The 24262-nt window shown below is 53.5% G+C and overlaps 1 protein-coding gene across 1 annotated transcript in view; it reads left to right on the top strand.

Annotated features, from left to right (window-relative positions):
- The first annotated feature begins 17459 nt into the window (after positions 1-17459).
- GALNT13 (polypeptide N-acetylgalactosaminyltransferase 13) overlaps positions 17460-24262 on the top strand; it is a 75277-nt gene continuing 68474 nt past the window's right edge. The window contains exon 1 of the mRNA XM_084265330.1: positions 17460-17532. The gene's annotated coding sequence lies outside the window, so the exon portion shown is untranslated. The remainder of the gene's footprint in view (positions 17533-24262) is intronic.

Here is a 24262-nt window from a genome sequence, read left to right as displayed (position 1 = left end):
CTAACAGCAAAACTGTTGTGCAGGTTTGAAGTTGAACCTGGAAATCTTGACCAGGTCTGCTCTGGATCCATGGAGAAAATCTGCCCAATCCATTTCTCTTTAGTTAATCAGAGTCTGTGTTGCTCTTAAATCTTTTTCTCAGCTTTGCAGTAAAGCTTTGTGCACAAGCAAGCTGAAGCAGCTTTGTGCTGACATCCATAACAATGAGGTGCTTCAGGGGGCATCTAAATGTATTTTTAAGAAGGTGTCCCTGTGGGTGCCCAGCTCAGACCCTGCAAGAGGTTCCCCAGAGCATCCATCCCCAGCAGGGTTTGGGTAAGTGGTGCTAACTGAACCTCTGCTCTACTGGATTCTCTCTCTGGTAGCTGACTCTCTAACCCCCATTTCCACATCCCTCCCCTGTGTGCAAGGGAGATCTGAATGGTTTACACTTGAACCAGGACACGGGTTCCTGGAAAGGAAGAGCTTCAAAGCTTCCTGGCTTTGGTGCTCAATATCCAGAGGGCTCCTCTGGCTGCCCTAAAAAGGGATGGGGCTGGAGGGAACCTCAGCTTCCCCAGCTGAGAGAGGCAGCGAGATTGAAGTGACTCTGGATGGTGCAGAAGGGTCTCTGGAACGTTATTCACACCTCTGAGAAATATGTGGCTGCTGGAAGCTGCTGGGCTCTCACTGCCATTGTTTGGGTTGTCTCCCAGGAGGATGAATTGCCCGAGGGTTCCACTGATCACAAATCAGCATCACAAGCACCGTGCTCTGTAATTACAGTTCATGTCAGAATTTATAGTTTCTTTAGTAAGAATGTGGCTTATGGCTTGTAAAACAGAAGCAGTAGAAATATTTAGCTAATGGATTGTCCAGAGCCACTGCAAAACGAATTTATTTGCCTGAGAACTTCCCCAAGCCACCTGTTGGCAGAGTGGTGTCTGCTTCTCAGGCAGAGCAAGGTTGTGCTAACCAAGTCCATCAGCTGGAGCTTAGGAAGGGCAGGAAACGTGGAAGAAAGGGGGGTTATTTTAGAAACAGGTATGTGGAGATACAGTAAAGGTGTGCCCAGTACAGGTTGTATGTCAGGTACTGGTGAGGCTGCACCTGGAGTGCTGGGTCCAGTTCTGGGCTCCTCAGCATCAGAAGGACATGGAGGTCCTGGAGCGAGTGCAGAGAAGGGCAACCAGGCTGGGGAAGGGGCTGGAGGGCAAATCCTCTGAGGAGCAGCTGAGGGAGCTGGGGGTGTTGAGCCTGGAGAAGAGGAGGCTGAGGGGAGACCTTCTCCCCACCTCCCCTGCCCTGCCAGGAGGGTGCAGAGAGGTGGGCGATGGTCTCTGCAGCCAGGGGACAGGAGCTGGGACAAGGGGCAATGGGCTCAAGTTGGAGCCCAGGGAGTTCCCCCCCAATGTGGGGAAGAACTTCTTGCCAGTGAGGGTGAGGGAGCCCTGGGACAGGCTGCCCAGGGGGTGTGGAGTCTCCTTCTCTGGAGAGATTCCAGCCCCGTCTGGACACCACCCTGTGTGCCCTGTCCTAGGGACCCTGCTTGGGCAGGGGGTTGGACCCCAGGGGCTCTGGGGGGCCCTTCCAACCCTGACAGCTCTGTGATTCTATTTCAGTGACACAAGTGTGGCTTCCCCTGCACAGGGGGAAGGTTCTGGTGATGTGGTTTGGCTGTGGTGCCCTCGGGAAGCGTTACCACCCTGGTGGCCTCGGTGAGATCTCAGGGGTTGCTGTGGCAGGGAGCAGACCTGCAGTGATACCTGTGGGTGTCCAACACACCAGACTGACCCCAACCTGCAGGACTTCACCTAGTTTTGGAGAAACAAACCCCCATTAGTGAGCAGCATCCCTGGATTCTTGTGATGCTCTGAAAAGTTCCGATTTGCCAGAAATAAACCCCAACTCCTACTGGAAACCGTTTCTGGCTGTTACTGAGCTGTTCCTCACCACAGCTATCAACACTCACGTGCTGCTAGGGAACCATGGGGAACAGGCACAGAGCAGTGTGGCACAGCCTGCTGGCTTCAGGTTATGGGATAAACTCAGTTAGGGATGAATTATGGGAACAATATGTCCTATACCAGTAGGAAATCAACATCCACAGCGCTTCACGCCCCTGGTATTGCTTTTTCTTGTCCTTTCTGGCAAGCTTTGATTTAATAGGTGTAATTTCCAACACCCCTGTTAAATCTTAAGAGGAAACTAATGACTAAATACAGAAATTCCTATTGATGCCAACCTTCCCCCCCTCCCCATGGCATTTCTAGAGCTGTGAGTGACATACCCATCCTCTGTGCCGCACGCAGACAGGTTTCAAATGGTTACATTTCCCTCTTTATTATTCCATTCCATCTCCCTTCAGGATTTCAGACATCTAATTTGAGGACTCTGTCTAGTTTTAATTTTATATCCAGTAAAATATCTTTCAAGTGTCTCTCCAAGTACCTCTGCACTGGAGGAAACAAAGGAAGGCACCATTTGCGGGTAGTTGGCTTTCTCATCAGTATCTAGCTACAAATGGGTGACAGCCACCTGCCTGTTTCTCAGGATGGGGGGGAATTACCACCCTCCAAATACGTTCCTGCAGTAGATTGAAAGGTTTTCAGTGTTTTTCCCCAGCTAGACCCACTGACTAGATGAAGAGGTGTTTACATCCTGTTCCCTACCCAGCTTCACTCCCATCTAGTTGGTGTGAGGGGGATGTAATATATTCATCTTGCAAGAAAACTCTGTGTTCTCCCGAGTTGATGAATGATTCAGTGAGGTGCTCTCAGTGCTGGTAACAGTTTTCCTGTGCTGTCCTCCTCTCCATTGTCATGTTATCAAAATACTCTGCAATAAAGAGCACTCTGCTTTCTCCCACCTCGTACTACCAGCCCACTCTCTAACGTGCCATCCATACAGGATCTACCATGGCTGCAGCCCAGGCTCTCTGCTTATGTTGCTTTCTAGTTCAGCTCCATCGTTAGCTGCCCCAGAAGTGTCTGTAAGCAGAGCTAATTTAATTGGGCAGCCCCTTTCTCTGTCCCTGGCTCTCTGAGAAGGCAGCAAAAGGTTTTTTGCTAGTCCTGCCCTATGTGAAAGGTCCTTCTCCCGCTCTGTGCTGTCCTGCTGAGACCCCACCTGGAATATTGGGTCCAGTTCTGGGCCCCTAAGCTCCAGAAGGACCCAGAACTCCTGGAAAGAGCCCAGCACAGGGACACCGAGGTGATGGAGGGAGTGGAACCCCTTCCTCATGAGGAGAGGCTGAGGGAGCTGGGCCTCTTCAGCCTGGCGAAGAGGAGCCTGAGGGGTGACCTTATTCATGTTGATAGATATGTACAGGGTGAGAGTCAGGAGGCTGGAGCCAGGCTCTGCTCAGGGGTGGCAGCGACAGGACAAGGGGCAGCGGGTGCAGCTGGAGCAGAGGAGGTTCCATGGGAATGTCAGGAGGAACTTTGTGAGGGTGAGGGAGCCCTGGGACAGGCTGCCCAGGGGGTGTGGAGTCTCCTTCTCTGGAGAGATTCCAGCCCCATCTGGACACCGCCCAGTGTGCCCTGTCCTAGGGACCCTGCTTGGGCAGCGGGTTGGACCTGAGAGCTCTTGGGGTCCCAACCCCGATGATTCTGTGATTCAACACCTAAAGACTTACTCACTTAAACACCTAAAGACTTCATGCTCTTTCTCTCTGAGGCAGAATTTACGCCTTGGTTAGTCTCTTGGGTACCACTGAAGAGCTCTGTTGTCTCTTGAAAACCCCGAGCTCATCCGGATGCTCTTCACAATCGCCTCCTGTGCTGTGCCAGGAAAGTCTCCACACAAAGAAGTACTTGATGTGAACGTGAAGATTTGGGCAGCACCTTTCAAGTACAAAGCTTAGCTGTGTTACAACATTATCTTTAATTTATAATTCAGCTCTTATTACCTGCTTTTTCTCTCTGTAATTCCCCAGGCCCTTGCAGATCTCTTGGAAGGGAATGGTTTGGCCGTGGAGTTAGGCACTTCAATTCGTCCGGCTGGGGCTGACCTCTGCTGTTCCACTTGTGATGCTTCCCTGGCTCTGACAGTCCACCTTTGTTAGGCTGAAAGAAAAGGCAGATCTCTGCTTCCTTCTATAATAAAACCCTGTACAGATAAATACTTGAGCTTTTCAAGAGACTCTTTATCCTGTGAAATTGCTTGTTGTGTGCCCGTGAGCTGAGCCTGTCCCTCTGCTCTCCCTGTGCCCATGGGCTGAGCCTATCCCTCTGCTCTCTGTGTGCCCATGGGCTGAGCCTATCCCTCTGCTCTCTGTGTGCCCGTGGGCTGAGCCTATCCCTCTGCTCTCTGTGTGCCCGTGAGCTGAGCCTATCCCTCTGCTCTCCCTGTGCCCATGGGCTGAGCCTATCCCTCTGCTCTCTGTTTGCCCATGGGCTGAGCCTATCCCTCTGCTCTCCCTGTGCCCATGGGCTGAGCCTATCCCTCTGCTCTCCCTGTGCTCATGGGCTGAGCCTATCCCTCTGCTCTCTCTGTGCCCATGGGCTGAGCCTATCCCTCTGCTCTCCCTGTGCTCATGGGCTGAGCCTATCCCTCTGCTCTCCCTGTGCCCATGGGCTGAGCCTATCCCTCTGCTCTCCCTGTGCCCATGGGCTGAGCCTGTCCCTCTGCTCTCTGTTTGCCCATGGGCTGAGCCTGTCCCTCTGCTCTCCCTGTGCCCATGGGCTGAGCCTATCCCTCTGCTCTCTCTGTGCCCATGGGCTGAGCCTATCCCTCTGCTCTCTCTGTGCCCATGGGCTGAGCCTATCCCTCTGCTCTCTCTGTGCCCATGGGCTGAGCCTATCCTTCTGCTCTCTTACAACTTGCTGGCTGTGGAGATAATTAGTTTTTATATCTCTGGCTGTCTGATCTTCGTGTTCCCTCTCAGCTCCTCTCTTACATCCCACCTTTTAACTACCAGAGTTTATTACTGACGTGGGTTTGAAAGGAAAGGAAGAGGTACCTGTGCCACGTCTCTCATGCTGTTGGCACGATAACCTCTGGCCTCCACATCCTGCTGGAAGGGATACAGCAGAAGGGAATTCTTCATCCTCCTCCTACTTTGAGTATTTCCTAATCATCTGGCAGTTTTTAATACAACAGTTTGGATTTCTTTACTGAAGGTCTGTGGTGGAACCATGAAACACTTTGGAAAAGTTTCAGACACCAAACTCCAACTCTACTACATGACCTTAGACTTGGTGAAGATAGTGTAGCTTCTTTCCATGAGTAAACTGGTTGCTGGGTTTCTCCTGCTGAATAGCCAGTTTAGTCCATTGCAAAGTCAACATGGTATTGGGAAAACTGTTGTAAATAGCTAAAACTGGTATATTAAGCCTTTAATTAGTCTTTTAAAAATATGACTGGTGACTGGCACATCTCTGTAACACCTTCCATCTTCAGTCCCCATCCCTGGGGGTGTTCAAGGCCAGGTTGGCTGGGGCCCTGGGCAACCTTGTGTAGCTCCAGGCCTGGAGGTTGGTGTCCCTGCCTGTGGCAGGGGGTTGGAGCTCTGGGACCCCTGAGGTCCCTCCCAACCCAGACCAGGCTGGGATTGTATTACTGCCTTAGCACATGGTTTTAGTTCTCCTTTACCCCTGACTCCTGTCCAGTTTTGAATGGTTGGACTTGATGATCTTAAAGGTCTTTTCCAACCTTGTGATTCTGTGAGGGAAGTGGAGAACTGACTCCCTGGTCTCACCAATTCAATGTGTCTGGTTTCTTGACCTGGTTCCTGTGATGTGCCTAAAGCCTGCAACAGGAAAGCAGGGAGAGCATCACAAAGGTCCTGGGTGTGGTGGTTCAGGCCCCCAACACAGCCAGGGTGCTCAAAGCCTCCTCAGGTAACCCTGCTACCTGGACACCTCCTGTCTATCAGCAGGTGAGTGTAACCAGAGGCTGAGTTAGGATTTATTGGTGTTGAAATGGTGCAGTCAGGGAGTAAAATAGAATATAGTGGGAAGGAAGTATAGATGCTGTTGTCAACCTGTGCAGATGTAAGTGAGGATGCACCTAGGAGGGGAAGAGAGAAGCTTGGGTGGTGGCTGTGGCTGGTGTGGTGTCTCGACAGCTTACCTGCCTCAGTGTGCCAGCAGAACACCAGCCTGCAGTCTGCCTGTGCAAAACACCCCCACTCCACAGCGAGCCTCAGAGAGGATGGGGACAACTTGCTGTCCAGCCAATACACCTTTCAAGGGGTGATTATTTCTGAGAGGATATCAAAGAGGGAAAGCAGAGTTGCCACAGGTCGTATTAGGGTTTTCCCTTTACGAAATGAAAAGTAAAGGAAGCACTGAGGGGAAATGTGGATGTGACCTTTCCAGTTTTACCCCATCTCTTCTCTTTACGACCTCATGCCATCCCTAAGGCTCTGCAGGGCCCTGACTCCAGCAATACAAGGTGAAGCAGACACAGGGAGCAACAGGTGAGACAGACTGACTTTTAGGAAGTCAAGACAAGGCAGCCTTACCATACACATGCACCAGAATGCCATGCAGAATGCCATGCTAGCTCTTACCTTACAGCTGGCCTTTTTTCTCCAGGAATTATTTGCAGATCATATAAAAACAAAGCTGACATACTGGCTTGGGCTTCTCACACCTTTCCACCTTGCAATGTGAATTTCTAGCAATTCCAGTAGGCAATGAAGTGCAGCAATACTCTCTCCTCAACCAGTTTTTGGATAGGGGTTTTTTTTTTTTAGGATAATGGGCTGGGAATTGTATGTTTGAAGTGGTAGATAATCTACATTTACCATACACAATGCCAAACATACACTGCTCACCCACTCAGCTCATGCACACAGGGTAACCTCAGGAAGTGCTTGTGGTAAGTCAAGTCTAAAGTGTTTGAGCTCTGGTTTGCCTTTTCCTAAAATCTGTGCCTTTCTCTCAAGTGGCCATTTTTTTTGTCCCAAAGCCCCAGGCAGCATCTAAGCAGAGATTTCAGAATCACCCAGTTCTCAGTGGATAAATGACACAGCAGGTGTCTGACTGCTCTGCTCTTCTCTTATTTTACCTACACATCTTCTGTCTCCATGCTTACTTTCATCAAGAGAGGGAGAGAAAATGCCACTAGGCTCCAAGGGCTGGGAAAAAGAGAAAGTGACTTCACAGGGACAGGCTGTGAAATGCTGGTCTCAGAAATCAAATAAGGAGCAGGCTTTAGTGGGAGAAGCCTTCCCAAGCTTCTGGGGGGAGAGCAAATAGTGATTCTGTGGCTTCAAACTCTCCCAGTTATTCCTAATAAGGAGCAGTTTGCAAACCATCTGTGTGCTGCTTCCTGCTCACACAAACCCAGCGATTCCAGACCCCGTCGCTGCGCTGAAACTTAATTAATTGATGAATAGGAGGGAAAAGTCTGCAGCAAACTGATTCTGAGCTGTAAATAACGCACCCTGTTTGCAAGAACTTAATTAGAAAGGGTTTTCCCTCTCAGCACTAGAGCACTCATCATTCCACTGGAAAGCCTGCACTGAATAGGCACAGAATTGGGCAGCTGTTCTCAAATTAGGGCTGTCACAGAACGCAGCTTTCCTCAGGCCTTTTATTATGCAGACTCAAGAGGCGTTTTAACCCCCAGCACACCACTGTGCTGGGAATGCAACTCCTCCTGAGCTGCCTGATGCTTCAGGATGAGTGAAACTCCCGCCAGACACAGCGTACTCCAGTGTATCACAGAGTCACAGGGGTCAGAAGGGACCCCCAGAGCCCCTGGGGTCCAACCCCCTGCCCAAGCAGGGTCCCTAGGACAGGGCACACAGGGCGGTGTCCAGACGGGGCTGGAATCTCTCCAGAGAAGGAGACTCCACACCCCCTGGGCAGCCTGTCCCAGGGCTCCCTCACCCTCACTGGCAAGAAGTTCTTCCCCAGATCAGTGGGGAACTCCCTATATGCAGAGGAGGAGGAGGAAGCTCTACTAATTTCTGTCGGTGGAGCCCCGAACCCAAACTGAGGATGGAAGGGGTTAATGCCTGACAGCAGCCTTGGCCAGGCTGCCAGGGGTGAGGTGGTGCCAGCAGCACCAAAGGAGGCAATGAAGCCACTTCCAGGTTGGAGCTACTTGGAGTCTGACTCCAACGCAGCAGATGCTCTCCTGAGGGGTGGGTGGCATCTTCCCACCACGGGAAGGGTTTCAGTGTGGTTTCAGTGTGGTTTCAGTGTGGTTTGAGATGGATCCAGCCAACTCCTTGGGAAATTAACCCAAGCGAATGCGTTTCTTACCAGGGGAAGTTCTGCAGGCAACATAAACAGCAGCTGGGCAGCAGCCTCAGGAAAACACTTGGGAAAAGCCCTTACAAAGGGAGATGGAGTTTCCCCTTTCCCAGCTGGCTTTCCCCCTGTTCCAGCAGCACTCCTGGAAGTGGGGTAGGTGCTGAGGCCGAGCCCCTCGGCGTTGGAAGGGTCTGGATGCAGATGTGTTGAGAGACACGGTGTTCACACCGCTGTGTGCAGCAACTGCTCCTGCCTGTGGCAGGAAGAACACTCCCCAGAGGCTTTTTGGAGCCCAAAAAAGATTGTTGGCTGCTGCTGCACATAGGAAAATGTGGGATGTCATTTAAAACGTGGCAGGAGTTACTGACAGAAGCAAAACCCCCAGCAAACTGTGTGTTGAGTGTCTGTATTCCCAGGATGGGTGAGGTCACTGCTGGATGGGATCTGAGTGCTATTAAAATGAAAGATTTCCCTAGGCAGCAAGCCATTAAGCCTGAGTTAATGCCACAAATACCCAACAACGACTGCAGGTGAATAATTCTGATTAAAATACCTCTGTAGCTTTCTCAAATCACACTCCACGAATATGAGTCTGGGAATTAAGAATACAATGTTTAGCTTAGATTAACATGCTTCTGCACGACACAGCAGAGGATTTGGCCGTGAGTTTCAGGGTGTATTTGGTGCTGTGCCTTGCTTGGCCTGAGTGGAGGTTCCACCAGGGGCTCTGGCATGGTCCCAGTTCAGTGGCCGCGCTGCCCACACAGGGTGGGAGGATGTGGGTTTAATTTCCTAAGAGAACTTCAACCTGCAGCTCCTGAGAGGGCTGGCTAACGAGGTAGGAAGGAAATTTCTCTTGATCCACCCTCTTAAAGCTGTATCACTTTGCAGAGAATCATTAAGTATTAATTGGGCCAGAAAGAAGGCAGGGTGATGTGGGTAGGTGGGTTCCTCAGCCTGTCTCCAGTCAATGTTTAATTTTCTCCCATCAAACAGCCCATCTAAGCAGGGGCTTAGACCCAGCCCTGCCCACTGGATGTGGGAAGAGATCACCATCCATCCTGGCATGCCCAGGGATGCAGGGTGGGGGGGATGCAGCATGGAGACAGCCACCCTTACACTGGCCAGACTGGTACTGCCGTACCACGCTGTGTGCCACAGCAGCGTGTAAAAGCAGGATCTCCACACCTCTGCATCCCTCTGCCCGTGGCAGGGAGCTATCCTGCCACCTCCTGAGGCTGGGAAGATGCCAATCCCTGCAACGAGCAGTGGTGTCTGGGAGAGCTGAGCTCTGATGTGCCCTGTAGACGTTGCTCACGGGCAGAGCGTTGGCACGCAGCTCGCCGGGGAGAGCACTGGGTGAAGGCCAGCAGCAGAGAGATGCTCAGGAAAAGTCAACCAGGTGAAATGCCACCTCCTGGGCTGTGCCAGCCCGAACCACCACCCAATTATAACCTGATACTTCTCTGCCCTTTGCTGCCTTTGGTTTTTCCTAGACAGCAAGCGCATCAGGGGCACCGTTTGGTTGATGGTGACAGGAAGGGGTCTGGGTTTGAAGAAGACTGCTCATTCTCCTTCCAAGTTACAGACATGCAACTACATATGTGAGATGGAAACGAGAACAAGAATACCCATGAGATGGCCATGGCCATCTCAAAGGCAGACAAGCTCCCCCAAGGGAGGGATTAGATGTTCCTGGGCTCGCCAAGCTCCCTTCTCCCAGCATGAATGATTTCTCTCAGGGCTTATGAGTTGTTTCAAGCATGACCTGCACGTGGCTAGATCAACCCCCTGTTCTCATCTTGGGTTTTCCACCCAAGGCTGCCAGTTCTGACCCTTTCACTTTATTTTTTGAGACCCTGAACTGGGTTTGTATAACATTGTGTTTCCTCTGAGTTGAGACCAAAAAGGCAGCAATGTCTCTGATCAACAGTTCTGAGGTTTCCAAGAGAACACGTGCTGAAATCCCAAAGGCAGCTCTCATGGGGTGAATTCAAGGCACTTTTTTTCCAAATACGAAGCTCTATGCCTTCCCAGGCTCCTAAACCATTGTTTCAGTGTGAGATTCTGAAGTACAATTTGCCTTTCATGCAGATGGAGATTGGAAGCACAGATTAAGGGAAAAAAAAACCCAAAACAATGGATAGGCTAATGCTAGGAACAGGAGTTTTAATTTAAAAGGAGGAGATGGTTTGAAGGGGAAATGTAAATTGTATTGACAAAGCAAATTGAGTTTCACTGAAGTGATGTCTTCATTTATTGTACAGGTTTTTGCTAGAGAAGCGATTAGAGTAGACATCAACATCATTACTGAGGTGTGGTGAGGTAGCAAATCTTTCCCTGGCACCTAAACATTATCAAGAATCCAAAGCAAATGGTAGAGATGGGAGTTGGATGCTTTTCCAGCCAGAGAACTGGGTCCTGTCCTGCATAAAGGAAAATCAAACCAACTCAGCCCCGTGTTCTCCTGGGACAGGGGATGTTTCCCAATTAAGCACTCAGTTAAGGACTCTGCTGTCTTAATCTAATCACCATGGTGGTGATGCAGAGGTCCAAAATCTGTGTATCACACCCCCAGTTCACACAGCCCTCTCAGCAGTGATGTTTACACTAAGGCAACTCAAAAGAGTGACTAGCCCACTGTCTGCCTGCTCTGGGAAGGAAGCTGGACCAGCAGGGGAAGGAGGTACCTTAAACTTTCCCTTTCCATCACAAATGAGTTTTCTTAGCCTAATTGACTTCATGGGATTTTTATGCCCTTCCTATTTTTAACCACCAGTCAGAAGGAAACCACTTCTGGCCTCAAATGAATGGGGAGTCACAGGTAATGAAAAACCTGGGCTCCAGACACTCCCACAGTGAATGAAACAGCTTCACTCAGAAGGGTATAGAAGTAATAAACTTGTAATAAATGTCAGCAAGATGTGAGCCCTTTATTGGAAAAAACCCTCATGCACTGCTTTTAACAAGTGAGGCTGTCAGTTACATGAATGATAATGTGCATTGAGGGGAAGGAAGCTCTAAATCCTTTATTCCTGAAATGAAATTTTATCAAACGTGAAGAAATAGGCTGATGACAAAATTAATTCCCTGGTAATGCCAAATATAGCAGCACCTGGGTAGCAGTGCTTTGGGTTGGGAGCAAAAAGGCTTTTCCCAAGTGTTTTCTCGCATCACACGTGCTCTGCATCCGAGAGTGATGGTGTCCTTGTGGTCATCCTCAAACGGAAAGCAGCTCTGGAATGTTCCTTTTGCTGATGCTAACAGGTCCTGAGCAGTGATCTGCGTGCCAGTGTCTGTGTAGTCACACAGCAGGTTCCTGCAGTCAGGGGAAGTGAGACCCTCCTGTTGGGTGGGTCACTGCATCAGGGTGCCCAGCACCGGCTTCTCACCAGCCCTGGACCAGAGCTCCCCGAGGTCTGAGGTTCTTTCCAGGTCTGCAGCTGCAGAGAGAGACCCTGATTCAGGTTTACACTCAGTTCTATGGATGTTTTCCAGCTTTACTGGTCTTCCTCATCTTCTCCTATCTGAGCAGACTGATGGATCTAAACAAGCAGCACAGCACAGCTGTACTAATCCTGATGCACCTCAGGCCCATTACCAGGGAAACCTGTTCTGCAATTAAGATAAGAGGAAAATGGTGCTTGACAGGACAAGGGGCAATGGGCACAAAGCTGAGCCAGGGCTCTGTGTTAGGAAGGGGAATAAAGCCAGAGCAATGAAGTTGAGTGAGTAGAGCAGTACAGGCTGCTCTTACCTACCAACTAACACATGAATGGCACAGGAAGGCAGCACACACACAGCAACTGCCAGCCTGCTACCTATCAGCCCACTTTGTTTCTGTTAGGTGGTAGGAAAGAGTTCCATATTCTGGGCAATTACTGATGTAAAATTCAGATGGGAAAATACTGGCTGCTGCTGCCTCTGGCTTTGTTTTCCTTCCTGCACAAGATCTGAGAAGGCTGCTGGGGAACCTCATTGCACGTGGGGCACCATGGCCACCTTCATGCACAAATAGCATCTTGAACTCGAACAAAGCATCTCCATGGGATACTCTCCAGGTGAGAAAGGAATTACCTTAGGAGAAGACCCAGCCCTGCTGGAAAATGCAGCACAGCAGGTGCTGGGTAACAATACCTGACACTTGTCCTGTCTTGGACTGAACATGACAGTGCATCTGTTAATGGGAGGTTTAAACTGGGTATTGGGGGGCAGTTCTCTGCAGAGAGAGTGGTGAGGGGCTGGAAGGGGCTGCCCAGAGAGGGGGTGGGTGCCCCATCCCTGGGGGTGTTCAAGGCCAGGTTGGCTGGGGCCCTGGGCAACCTTGTGTAGCTCCAGGCCTGGAGGTTGGTGTCCTTGCCTGTGGCAGGGGCTTGGAGCTCTGTCCCTCCCAACCCAGGCCAGGCTGGGATTCTGTGATCATCCACAAGTCAAAGGATCTATTCTAGGAACTAAACATACAGCTTTTTTTTCTCCTCCACCCTCACCTGCCAGGAACAAATAAATAAATAAATAAAAAGGTTCCCTTCTGGCATGCCAGACTGGTTAGAAGGTCAGGGTGGATATTGCAGGAGAAGTAGGAATGCATTTTTTGGCACACCACCACACGTGGTTTAAATAATGCAACACAACAGTTAGATGTACCTGCCAAGAAAAAGCACTGGGTTTGATTCAGTGCTGTTCAGTTCTGGCCTGTGAAAGCTCAGCAGCCCTGTGTGTCTGCAGGTCACCCAATCCACCTACTGCCAACCAGCCTGGCTGGGATACTGCTCATCTGGCTGGAAAGCAATGGGTCTAGATTCCCCTTTCTCTGGGAGGGGGATAAAAGAAAGGCTCTAGTGGGAGAAAAGCCTGGGGAAAAGCATAGGGAAAGGTGGAGGTGATGGAGATGTAGAGGGGAAACTGCAGTGACCTGGGCTTTTCTTGCACTGGGGAAGGCTAAGGGAGAAGACAGACATGGGATGTGAGAATGTGAAAGCACAGAGGTCACAGCAAGGTGTGCTAACAGGGATATAACCCCCCATGCTATAAAACAGACGCTTCAGTGCCAGCACCACACTGCTGCACAAGCCACAGTGCCCACTGTTGTGTGGAGCTCACGCTGGGGACCCAGCCAGCCAGCGTTCCCAGCAGCACCGTGGCCGACACGGTGGAGCTGAGGTGCCCTGACACACCATCTATAATTAATCCTGGAACTCGGTGGCTCAAGCTGCTGCTGGAACCAAAAGTCAACCCGGATTAAAATAGATGGTATGAGAAATTCATACAAGACCTATAAATAGATGTTAAGAGCGATGGTCGGAGCGCAGCCTCCCTGCTGGAAGCTGCCTGCCAGTAGCTGCTGGAAGCACACATCACTGAGAGAGGAGTTATTTCATCCTTTCCCTGCTCCTTACGCTGTTTTCCAAGCCCCCACTGCAGATCACCACCTCTGATTCCATCCCACATGGCCAGTCTTTCCTTACGTGCCCTTTACCATCATACTGCAGGTATTATGGGGTTTTTTTCCCCCTGAAAACTGGGATTCCTTTTCTCATGGTTATCAGCACGTGGCCCTCCCACACTACGCTGTCAAACAGATGCCTCAGTGCAAGCAGCATGGTGCTGTGCAAGCCATACGTGTAAAACTGGTGTGTCAGGCCCCACCTGGAGTGTTGTGTCCAGGTCTGGGCTCCCTGGGATCAAACAGCCAGGGATCTCCTGGAGAGAGTCCAGAGGAGGGACAGAGATGCTGAAGGGCCTGGAGCATCTCCCCTGTGAGGAAAGGCTGAGTGAGCTGGGGCTGTTCAGCCTGGAGAGAAGCAGCCTGAGAGGGGATCTGATCAATGGGGATCAAGAGCTGAAGGGTGGGACACAGGGGGACAGGGGCAGCCTCTGCTCAGTGTCTGTGGGGACAGGACAAGGGGCGATGGGCTCAAGTTGGAGCCCAGGGAGTTCCCCCCCAATGTGGGGAAGAACTTCTTGCCAGTGAGGGTGAGGGAGCCCTGGGACAGGCTGCCCAGGGGGTGTGGAGTCTCCTTCTCTGGAGAGATTCCAGCCCCGTGTGGACACCGCCCTGTGTGCCCTGTCCTAGGGACCCTGCTTGGGCAGGGGGTTGGACCCCATGGGCTCAGGAGGCCCCTTCCAACCCCTGTGACTCTGTGAGTCTCTCTGCCCTTGAATGTTTTACTCGTCCTCATACCTCTGTGGCTTTATTTTGCATCCTTAAATTGCCAGGAATTCGTTGTTCTCAGAAGGATGCTGATAGGCTGTCATGCCCTCTAAGCCAGTTTGGAGAAGGGAGTCTTTCCCTGGCCTTGCTGTCATTTTGGGAACGATAAATAAGGTAAGAAGGGGGACCCTGCTCTTGCAGAGGGTTGGACCTGATGAGCTCTGGGGGTCCCTTCCAACCCCTGTGACTCTGTGGTGCTGTGAAAATAACAACAGCCTGGAGAGGTTCCTGCAGCAGCACCCGTGTGACTGATGCAGAGCTGCCCAATACACCCCGCTTGTACTGAGATCACCCAAAAGTGGGAATGCCCAATGTCCCTGACGCTGGGGGAAAGGCAGTGCCAGAGCCTTGGTGTGCACGAGGAAAGAGCTGCTCCACAGAGGGCACTAGTTCTGAGCTGCTGGGGAAAAGAGGAGTGCAACAAAGACTTGATGGGGGAGATGTATTTGCACACTGAAGATGTGAGCAGCTCTCTGTCAGGAGCTGGAAGCATCCCAGTAGCACGTGGAGGTTGGGTGTCTTCGTGAATACAGACACCCATAGTCTGTTGTGTGCCCTAAAGGGGAAACTCTGGAGACAAGTCAACATTCCTGCTCTGTGATGGTGCACGGAGGCAAAACAAGGTCCTTCTGTGAGACAAACCCGCTCTGAGGTATTTTCACACCACCCTTTCCAAGGGGTGGCATTGCCCAGGGTCTGACACAGCATTTGGGCTGATGGAATGATGCAGACACCGAGCTTTGCTCCTTCTTCCATGCTTGTGAACTGTGGAGGGAGAGGATGGCTTCAAGGCTGCTGAGCTCTCTGGATTATTTGCTGCTTCTACCATGGTACCATCTTCCAACTGGGAGCAAACATCCCACTCCTAGTATTAAAAACGAGCAGAGGAAGAGTACTTTGCACTCAGACAGGCACCTTCCATTTCTGCATCTCCACACACTTCAGAGGAAGCAATTAATGTTTGCAATGCCCATGTGAGGGTAGAGGGAAAAAAGCTGCAATGCAGAGGAACTGAGTTGCTCATCCTCAGAGAGGCACGTAGCTGTGGATTCCCAGCCTTGCACTGGAAAGCATTTAGTGGGGATAATTTAATACTTTAAAGGCTACACATCCCATACACTGAACAGACTCTGTGCCCCAGCGAGGTGGTAAAACATTCCCAGCAGCCTTCTGGTGTGTTTGGAGAAGGGAAGCAAAAGGCCAGCAAGCCATCCACTCCCAAAGTGATTTTAGAGCATGCTGAGAAATGCTTTTATTAATTGTATTGTAAGGGGAAGGGGAAATACAGTGTGCCCAGAGGGTTCCATCCCCAGAGCTGCTAGCTTGTGCAGTTAGGTTCCAGGGTTGTACCAGGCATCTCTCATCCCACAGTGGAAAGCTCTAAGGCAGGACTTGTCCACTTTGCTCTAGTGCTGCCCAGTGCAGTCACACCCAGGTCTGGAAGGAGGGGAAGGAGCACACCCACACCCACACCCACACCCACACCCACCCCCTGAAGCAAAATCCAGAACTTCCCAGCCCTTCTATCCACTGCTCCTTGAGAAGAGAGTCGCAGCCTACGCAGTCCTCGTGCAGCCAGCCAGGGAAACAGGGTGGGCAGCTCTGCTGGTTTGGTTTGCTGTCCTTCCCCACTGAAAGTCAGGAGGGTCCATCCCTCCCAAAAGTGATGACCCCTCAGCCAGGCTGAAAGCGTGCTGCCACCCTCGATACAAGAGGTGGGCCTGGAAGCTCTGTGGGTGATGGCTTGAGAAAACAGCCCAGCTGTACGTGCATCCTTCCTCTGCCGGGATGTGGGACCCTTGGGTGGGGTGGCCGGAGCCTCCTCGGGATCGCACCTGAAGCCTGGTGACACGCAGCTGCTTCGGGGCACCTTTCAGTGACCATCCACCAGCTTGTCTGGGATTCTTTAGTGGAGAAAATCAGGGTGTTGACATGTGAACACAACTGGCCAGAGGTTCTCCTGCAGCCAGGGCTGGGGCCAGAGGGTGAGGGCAGCTTGTCACCTGGGTGGTCCCGGGGTGATGGGACAACCTGGCCCTGGGAAACTGGAGAAAGCGTCACGAGAGCCCTTCACCAGCCTGCCCGGGGTGCTGGAGCTTCACCCTCAGGCTGCTGCACCCGGAGCTCGCAGGCGTTACGGGCAGCGCGGGGCTCGGTGCCTCTTGCCCTGGCTGCCCGGCTGAGAGGGCTTTTCCTGGCGCTGACACAGCGCCGGGACCGCGCCTGTCCCTGGGGCCTCCACTCGTGTTCCCTGGGGGTATCACCCGTGTTCCCCAGGGGTTCCACCCGTGTTCCCCAGGGGTTCCACCCGTGTTCCCTGGGGGTTCCACCCGTGTTCCCCAGGGGTTTCACCCGTGTTCCCTGGGCCCTTCACCCGTGTTCCCTGGGGCTTCCACCCGTGTTCCCCAGGGGTTCCACCCGTGTTCCCCAGGGGTTCCACCCGTGTTCCCTGGGGGTTCCACCCGTGTTCCCCAGGGGTTTCACCCGTGTTCCCTGGGCCCTTCACCCGTGTTCCCCGGGGGTTCCACCCGTGTTCCCCAGGCCCTTCACCCGTGTTCCCCGGGGGTTTCACCCGTGGCCACCGGCTGAGGGGGAAGGACGGGACGGGACGGGACGGGCACGGAGCAGACACCGGCACCCTCCTCCCCTCCCTCCCTCCCTCCCGGGGGCAGCCGCCGCCCGGCCACGGCAGCTGCCTGGAGCCCGGGGAGACGTTCATTTCCCTCCGGATCCCCCCCGAAGCAGGGGGTGCGGAGCCGGAGGACGCCCCGATCAACATCCCCCTCCCGCCGGGGACCCGGCGGCGCCGCCTCCCGCCGCCTCCCGGCAGCCGCTATTTATACGGAGGAGCCGCCTCCCGGCACCTGCCCGCCCGCCTCTCCCTCCCTCCCCCGGCTCCGCGCCCGCTGCGGGGACACCCCCCCCTCCCACCGCGTCCCCGCTGCGCCGGGCCGAGCCCCAAGTATCGCGGGAGCCGGGGCGCTGCCCGCGCCGCCGCAGCCATTGTGCGGCCGGGCCGGGCTCGGGGCCGCTGTCCCGCCTCGGCAGCCATGCGGGGGAGGAGGGCGGCGGCGCCGCGCTGTGCCCCGGCCGGGCGGCAGCGCCGCTGCTGCTGCTGCTGCTGAGCAGGTGAGCGGGGTGATGGGGGGGGCGGTGGGTGCCCGGGGAAGGGGCGAGGGGGGCGGAACGGGGCCCGGAGCGCAGGAGCGGGGCTCGCCTGCCTGCCTGCCCCCCCTTCCCTCATCCCCGTTAACTGGTGGAGGGTCTGCGGGCGAGCCGCCCTCCCCCGGGCCGCTGCCTCCGGTACCGGGCGTGCGGAGCGCCGGGCTGAAGCCGTCCATCCCCCTCCCTGCCCAGGCCGGGCGGGTTCCTGGGAGCCTCCCCGAGCGGGGACGAGCCCGGCCCGGCGCTCGGGTGCGTGACGAGCCGGGATGGGGCCGGCCCGCGGCTCTGTCCCCGGGGATGCGATTCCTCCTGGGCTCCCGGGGGCCGCAGGACAACGTGCGGGCGGCGGATTAAAAGCGCCTTGTCGGGAGAGGGATTTTGGGCGCCGAATCCCCGCTGTGGGGGGGTCCGGGCTCCCCGCAGCCCCCCGGGCTCGGAGCGGGGCGGAGAGGAGCCGGGAGAGGAGCCCGGAGGGGTGTTGGGCTTCTCTCTTCAGCCCCGTGTAAAGTTGGGATGCCGAGCGTCTCCCTGGGAATCTGGACCTGTGTGCCCTGTCCTAGGGACCCTGCTTGGGCAGGGGGCTGGACCCCAGGGGCTCGGGAGGCCCCTTCCAGCCCCGATGATCCTGTGAGTCTCTCTGCCCTTGCGTGTTTTACTGGTCCTCATACCTCTGTGGCTTTATTTTGCATCCTTAAATTGCCAGGAATTCGTTGTTCTCAGAAGGATGCAATAGGCTGTCATGCCCTCTAAGCCAGTTTGGAGCAGGGAGTCTTTCCCTGGCCTTGCTGTCATTTTGGGAACTATAAATAAGGCAAGAAGAGGGACCCTGCTTGGGCAGGGGGTTGGACCCGATGAGCTCTGGGGGTCCCTTCCATCCCCTGTGACTCTGTGATGCTGTGAATCGGGGGGGGAGGAGGGGGGAACCCACTTAACTTCTCCGTAGCAAACAGCAATCGAAGCTTTACTTCCTAGCTTGTGATGGGAGGCTCCATCGACCCCGAAGAGCAAAGAAGAAGGGGCCAGACCCAGCGCTAATTCCCCATCGCAAAGGGCGAGGGGCTGAGTGTGTGGGGGATGCTGCCGGGCGGCTGGGAATAGAGGGCAGATGAACGGGAGATTAAGCCCCGCTGGGATTTAACGCGGGGGGAGGGCAGGAGGCAGAGATTATTTGAGCTGGTGGATGGCTGCTGGGCTCTGAGGGCAGAGGTGAGGCCTTAAACCTTGTGTTTTCCCCAGTAGTCTTCTGTTTTAATCCACAGTTTCCCCCTGTCGTGTGTTGGTTGATTGCCGGTGTTCCTGATGATCTGTGTTCATCAGTAGAACCTCGTGAAGGTGCTAATGAGGGTGGCTAAAGCATCAGCTACACCGAGAACAGCAGTGCCTTAGCTTTGGGTAGTTTTTAATGAGGCTGGTTACTACAAATGCTTTAGGATTTGGGGTTTTTTTTCCTTGTTTATAAAAAGTGGCTTTGGATGGCATTAAACTGCAGGGGCAACAGTCGCACTCCCCTGGGGTTAGGCTTTTCTGAGGTGTGGAATGATTTCTTCCCTGAAGCATCCTTGCAGGGAGCAGAGCATGTGCTGTGTCTCCCCATCACCCAGCTCGTACGGGGGTGATGGGTGTTTGCACATCCCTGCAGAGCCTGTGTGGTACCCAGAGATGCTGATAGGACAGGGTGGAAAGCCAGACTCAGGTCTCCTGTCTGACTGCAGATGAGCTTTAAGAAATAGGAGTGTAAACAGCTTTGCTGTCTGGGCACAGCTGAAGCCTGAAGCCCACATGGCTTGGGGATTTATGGCTCTTAACACCTGCTTCCCACCTGCCCTGGAAAAAGGGTGATGGAGGAGGGGGAGGGGGGAGATCTGCTTCCCCCATCTGAACCCCCAAGACCCCTGTTCCTAATGATGAGTGAGTTGTAAAGCCATTCCTGGCTGTAGGAAAAGCTTGTGACTGGTTTATGTTGGGGAATGTGCAGAATTGGGCTGTGTTACTCTCCTTGTAACATGAAGTGCAGGTGTTCTGGGTTGAGGCAAGATACAGTAGCGAGCTCCCTAACCCCCCTGTTAGATGACAGAGAAATTAAGGCCAAAGAGGGGAAGCAGGATCTCCTGGAAATAAGAAACCTAATATTTTCCCCTCAGGAGACAATGCTAGTGGGGTTTGTACATTAGTGGATGAATTCAAAAGGATGCTTTCCCTGGAAATAGGGGAGATTTGGGTTCCCTCTGCCTGTGCATCACTCTGTGAACACAGGGAAATGTGCTTTGGGGTTCTTATCAGTCTGATATGGTGAGAGCTGTGCTCTTAAACCTGGTCTCATTGAGAACTTGGAGGTGAGTTTAAAAGAAACCAGCTGAAAATCCAGCCAAGGAGTGCAACAGGTGGCGAGTGTGTTTGTAGAGAGCAGGTTTAGGCTGGGGTAAGTGATGTGGGAAGCTGCTGGCTGTCAGAAGGAGCCTCTGTAGCATTCTCAGACTGCTGTTTAAGACCACTGTCCTGTTGGGTTGGAAGGAGTGAGGGAGTTGTGATTTCCCAGCCTTATAAAGGAGTTCCTGTGCCCTTGGGACGGGGGGAGAAGGGTCAGCAGGTCCTTTCCCTTCACAGAACAGGTGAAATCCGTGTCCCCCAGGGCTGCAGGCAGGCAGGCACATCCTCCTGCTCTGTGTGAGCAGGAAAGCTGTGTGGCTGCTGCCTGGGAGTGAGCTCTGTGTCGCTGTAAGGTGGCTGGCTGGGTCTCTGTGGGATGTGTGGCATCTGTGCCAGGGTTTGCTCACGGGGAGACCCTCAGTCTGTGGCTGCCTGGGCTGTGCTCCTCCCTGGGTACCTGTCCCTTTCCCTGTGTCACAGCCACGGATGCTGGCTCCAGCATCTCATGCTTGGAGAGCTGCAAACTGGCCCTGGGTGGGATCTGGAAGAGCCACCCTTACCACCCAGCCACTTGTTGCTTGTAACTTCCCTGGTGTGTGTGGGAGCACCCACCATCTGCAAGCAGAGTAAATATAGCCTGCTAATTAGCTGTGCTGAGGTCGTGCAGCAGCTCGCAGGGCGGGTTGGAGGGGGAGATGCTGGCTCTGGCTCTCAGGGCAGGGAGAGGGAACCTGTGAGGGTGGTAAGCAGAGTCCCCACGGGTGTATTTTCTTACCTGTCACTGGATGGGCTGCACTCTGGGGAGAGAGTGTGGGGAAAAGGATGAGAGGAGGACTCTGCATTTCCCCTGTGAGCTCCCAGTGTATCCTGGCCCCTGGGACTGCTGTCTGCTGATTGAATCCTGACTTCATGCCCATCATCTTTCAGGGAATTGGTATTTTTTAGTGGGCTTTGTGTTTTCAGTGCTTCGTGCCAGCACCTTGGTAGGAACAGCTGGGTTTAGTGCAGGGTTAGTACCTGCAGGCACAGGCTTTAAAGGAGGGGGTCACCCCAGACAAATTCTTTGCAGGTCTGAGATGATTTGAGCATAAAGGCTGCTCTCAGCTGGGCGTTGGGGATGCTGCACCTCAAGGTGCAGGCTCCTGGAGAAGCCAGTGCTGCTCATCACCTGCCTCCAGCCTGAACAAAGCAAAACAAAGGGCAGGCTTTCATTGCAGAGAACTTGGGGGAGATGAACTAATAAGCCAAGAACTTGGGGGAGATGAATTAATAAGGCTTTTCCACTTTAATTTCTGACTCATGGGAGTGCATTTAAAAATGAAGAATAGGGCTATTTTTAAATGTCAAGCAGCCTATTTCAAGGAAGGAGGGAGGGATAGAAACTAATTCCTAGAACACAAAGCCCTGGGTAGCTCCAACTAGAGATACCTGACTTAGATTCCCCCCCAACTCCTGCTTACTGAAGGCAAAAGCTTCCTGCATTGATCTCAGGGATTGACAGCTGCAGCATTAGAAGTTCTTCAGATAGCTGTACATGAATTAATAAAGCTGCTTATGGTATTAAATGATGATTCATGGGTTTTGGAGAGCGTAGTGTGTACCAAGGTTTGGTTAGCTCCATCTAGTCATGAGATTTTTGTGGGCAAAAATGCATTTTAAATGTGTTTATTTTAAAATAAAGGCATGGCTTAGAAAGACAGGGCTGCAAACCTTGAGAGTTCCTAAAGCTAGCCTGTCCCTTTGGGGCTTTGAGTGATAATTGTGCTTGTAGCAGCTCTGATAAAGTTTAATTTAGGATGCAATCCAGCAGGTTTTTACCCAGGGGTGAAGTGTTGGACTTGGGCTTATTTGATGCCAGAAGAGGGGTGGCAGCAGGGACAGGGAGGGGATTGTCCCTCTCTGCTCTGCCCTCCCCAGCTGGAGTCCTGTGGCCAGAGCTGGGGCCCAACACAAGGGAGATGTGGGGCTGGTGGAGAGGGGTCAGAGGAGCCACGGGGATGCTCAGAGGGCTGGAGCAGCTTCCCATGGAGAGAGGCTGAGGGAGCTGGGCTGGGTCAGCCTGGAGAAGAGAAGGCTGTGGGGGGACCTCACTGCAGCCTCCCCGTCCCTGAAGGGAGCAGAGGAACAGGAGGGGAATCAGCTTGTTAAAGGGCAGAGACTGGCAGGACAAGGGGGATGGAGTGAAGCTGGAGGAGGGAAGGGGGAGAGGAGAGATTGGGGGGAAGTTCTTTGCAGAGAGAGTGGTGAGGGGCTGGAAGGGGCTGCCCAGAGAGGGGGTGGGTGCCCCGTCCCTGGGGGTGTTCCAGGCCAGGTTGGCTGGGGCCCTGGGCAACCTTGTGTAGCTCCAGGCCTGGAGGTTGGTGTCCCTGCCTGTGGCAGGGGGTTGGAGCTCTGGGACCCTTGGGGTCACTCCCAACCCAGACCAGGCTGGGATTCTCTGATTCTGTGGCAGTCTGTGATGCTTGGTGCTGGTGTGCACGGATGCAGCTCTGCTGTGATGGAGTTCTGTCCATCCCCCTGGCTAATTGCCATTCAGTGCAGTGCTGCCTGCCCAGGACTCTGATTCTGCAGCAGAGATTAGCAAAAATAATCATCATGCCGAATCTTCCCCTGACCAGTGCTTAAATAGTGGTGGTGGTGGTGTCATCTGCTTCTCCTCCTGCAGCCTGGGGGATGGCAGGGGAGCTGGGAGCAGCGGCAGTGCTTGAGCTCTGATTTATTAGGGGTGAAGGCTGGGAGTTCTGGGTTCAGATGAGCTGGACTTGGCTCAGCCTTCCTTAGGTGTGTGGAAAAGACACTTGTGATCACTCTGATTTCTGGCCTGGGGTTGCTTCCAGGGGGCTCTTCAGCTGACCTACCCATCTTTGGCAGAAGTGGGGTGTGGGTGGCTTGGGTAGGGATGCTGAGCAGCTGAAACACCGCTTCTTGGAGCCTTTCACTGCTGAGTTGTGTTCACTTCTTAAAAATTAGCTGTTGTGCTGCTGTCACAAGCTCAGTGCTCAGTGGTACGTGCATCCCTGCAGTGTCAAATGTTGCCTTAGAACAGAGATTCCTCAACAGCAGCAGTTGGATATGTCTGTGGTAACTGGTTCGTGAAACAATCTGGTTCTCAGACGTGGTCCTCTGGAGGTCAGCATCATGCATACACATCCCAAGGCTTCAGCTGCTTTGCCTTCAGCTTGAATCCTTCCAAGCATGTGGGAGAGGAGCACGTGAAAGGCTGCGAGTGGGGATGGCTGTTAACATACAGACACGTCAGAGGGGATGAGCTTCAGCGCGGGTGAGGTGTGAAGTCGGGTATGAGAGAGGAGTGGCCGACAGGAGGAGTAACAGATGGGCCAGGAAGTGCAGCAAGCCTTGGTTGAGTAATGAAACGGCAGGAAATGACCTCTGGGGCCATCAGAGTCACGAAACTCCATCCTCTTCCTCAGCCTCCTCATGCGCCTGCGGGCTGGAGGCTGCGTGTGGGAATGGGTGTGGAGCCTGAAGGTCACCCAAGGCAGCTTTCTGCTCCCTTCCCACCCAGTAGTGTATTGTTTTACCCTTCAATACTGCTAGCTTAGAGAAAGGAAGAGAGGAGGAGGAGGAGAGGTAGGGGAGGAGGAGGAAGAGTATCTCTGTCTGTGGTGTGCTGCTGTGCAGAGGTCCAGGGAGCAGTCTCTGGAGGTGTGTGGCTGCTCTATTTCATCAAACCCAGCCCACACGTAGCAGATGACCAGGAAGAGGCATTTTTGGTGCTGCCCCTCAGCTGCAGAGCCCCGTGCCATGTGTGCCTTAACCCTGGCAGTAACCCTGCTGGGGTTTGGCAGAGCTGCTCTGCCCCGCGGCCTTGGGGACAGCGAGTGGCTGGGTGGCAGCCCAGGTATCTTCCTCTACTCTTCCTCTTCCTCCTCCTCCCTTCCTCTACTCTTCCTCTTCCTCCTCCTCCCTTCCTCTACTCTTCCTGCTCCTCTCTCTTGCTGGGGCACATTTCGCTGTGATTTCTGTGTTATCCTCATCCTCTTGGCTAAACCTCTCCTGTCCTATTGCCTGGCTGGTTCAGGTGTTCACCAGGAGGTTGCCTCTTCCTCTTCCTCTGCAGGGATTGCTGGGTGCTTCTGCTGTCCTGAGTGTTGCATCCCCTCTGCTGCTGGCTGGTCCCACATTGCTGCTGGGTGCTGGGGGCAGCTGATGGAGCTGGGAACCAAACAAGCCCCTTCCCTCCCCAAGAGTGAGCCCTGAAGCTCCCTGTGGTCTGGGAGGCTGGGTTGGTGTCCCAGGAACCTGCCCAGCCACCCCACAGGTTCATTTCCCATTGCTTTCCAATGAAATGAACCTGTGGGGTGGC

Source organism: Gallinula chloropus (assembly GCF_964237585.1).
Source record: "Gallinula chloropus genome assembly, chromosome: 5".
Classification (NCBI taxonomy): domain Eukaryota; kingdom Metazoa; phylum Chordata; class Aves; order Gruiformes; family Rallidae; genus Gallinula; species Gallinula chloropus.
The sequence above is the reverse complement of the archived record's forward strand: the minus strand, read 5'-3'. Positions and strand labels throughout refer to the sequence as shown.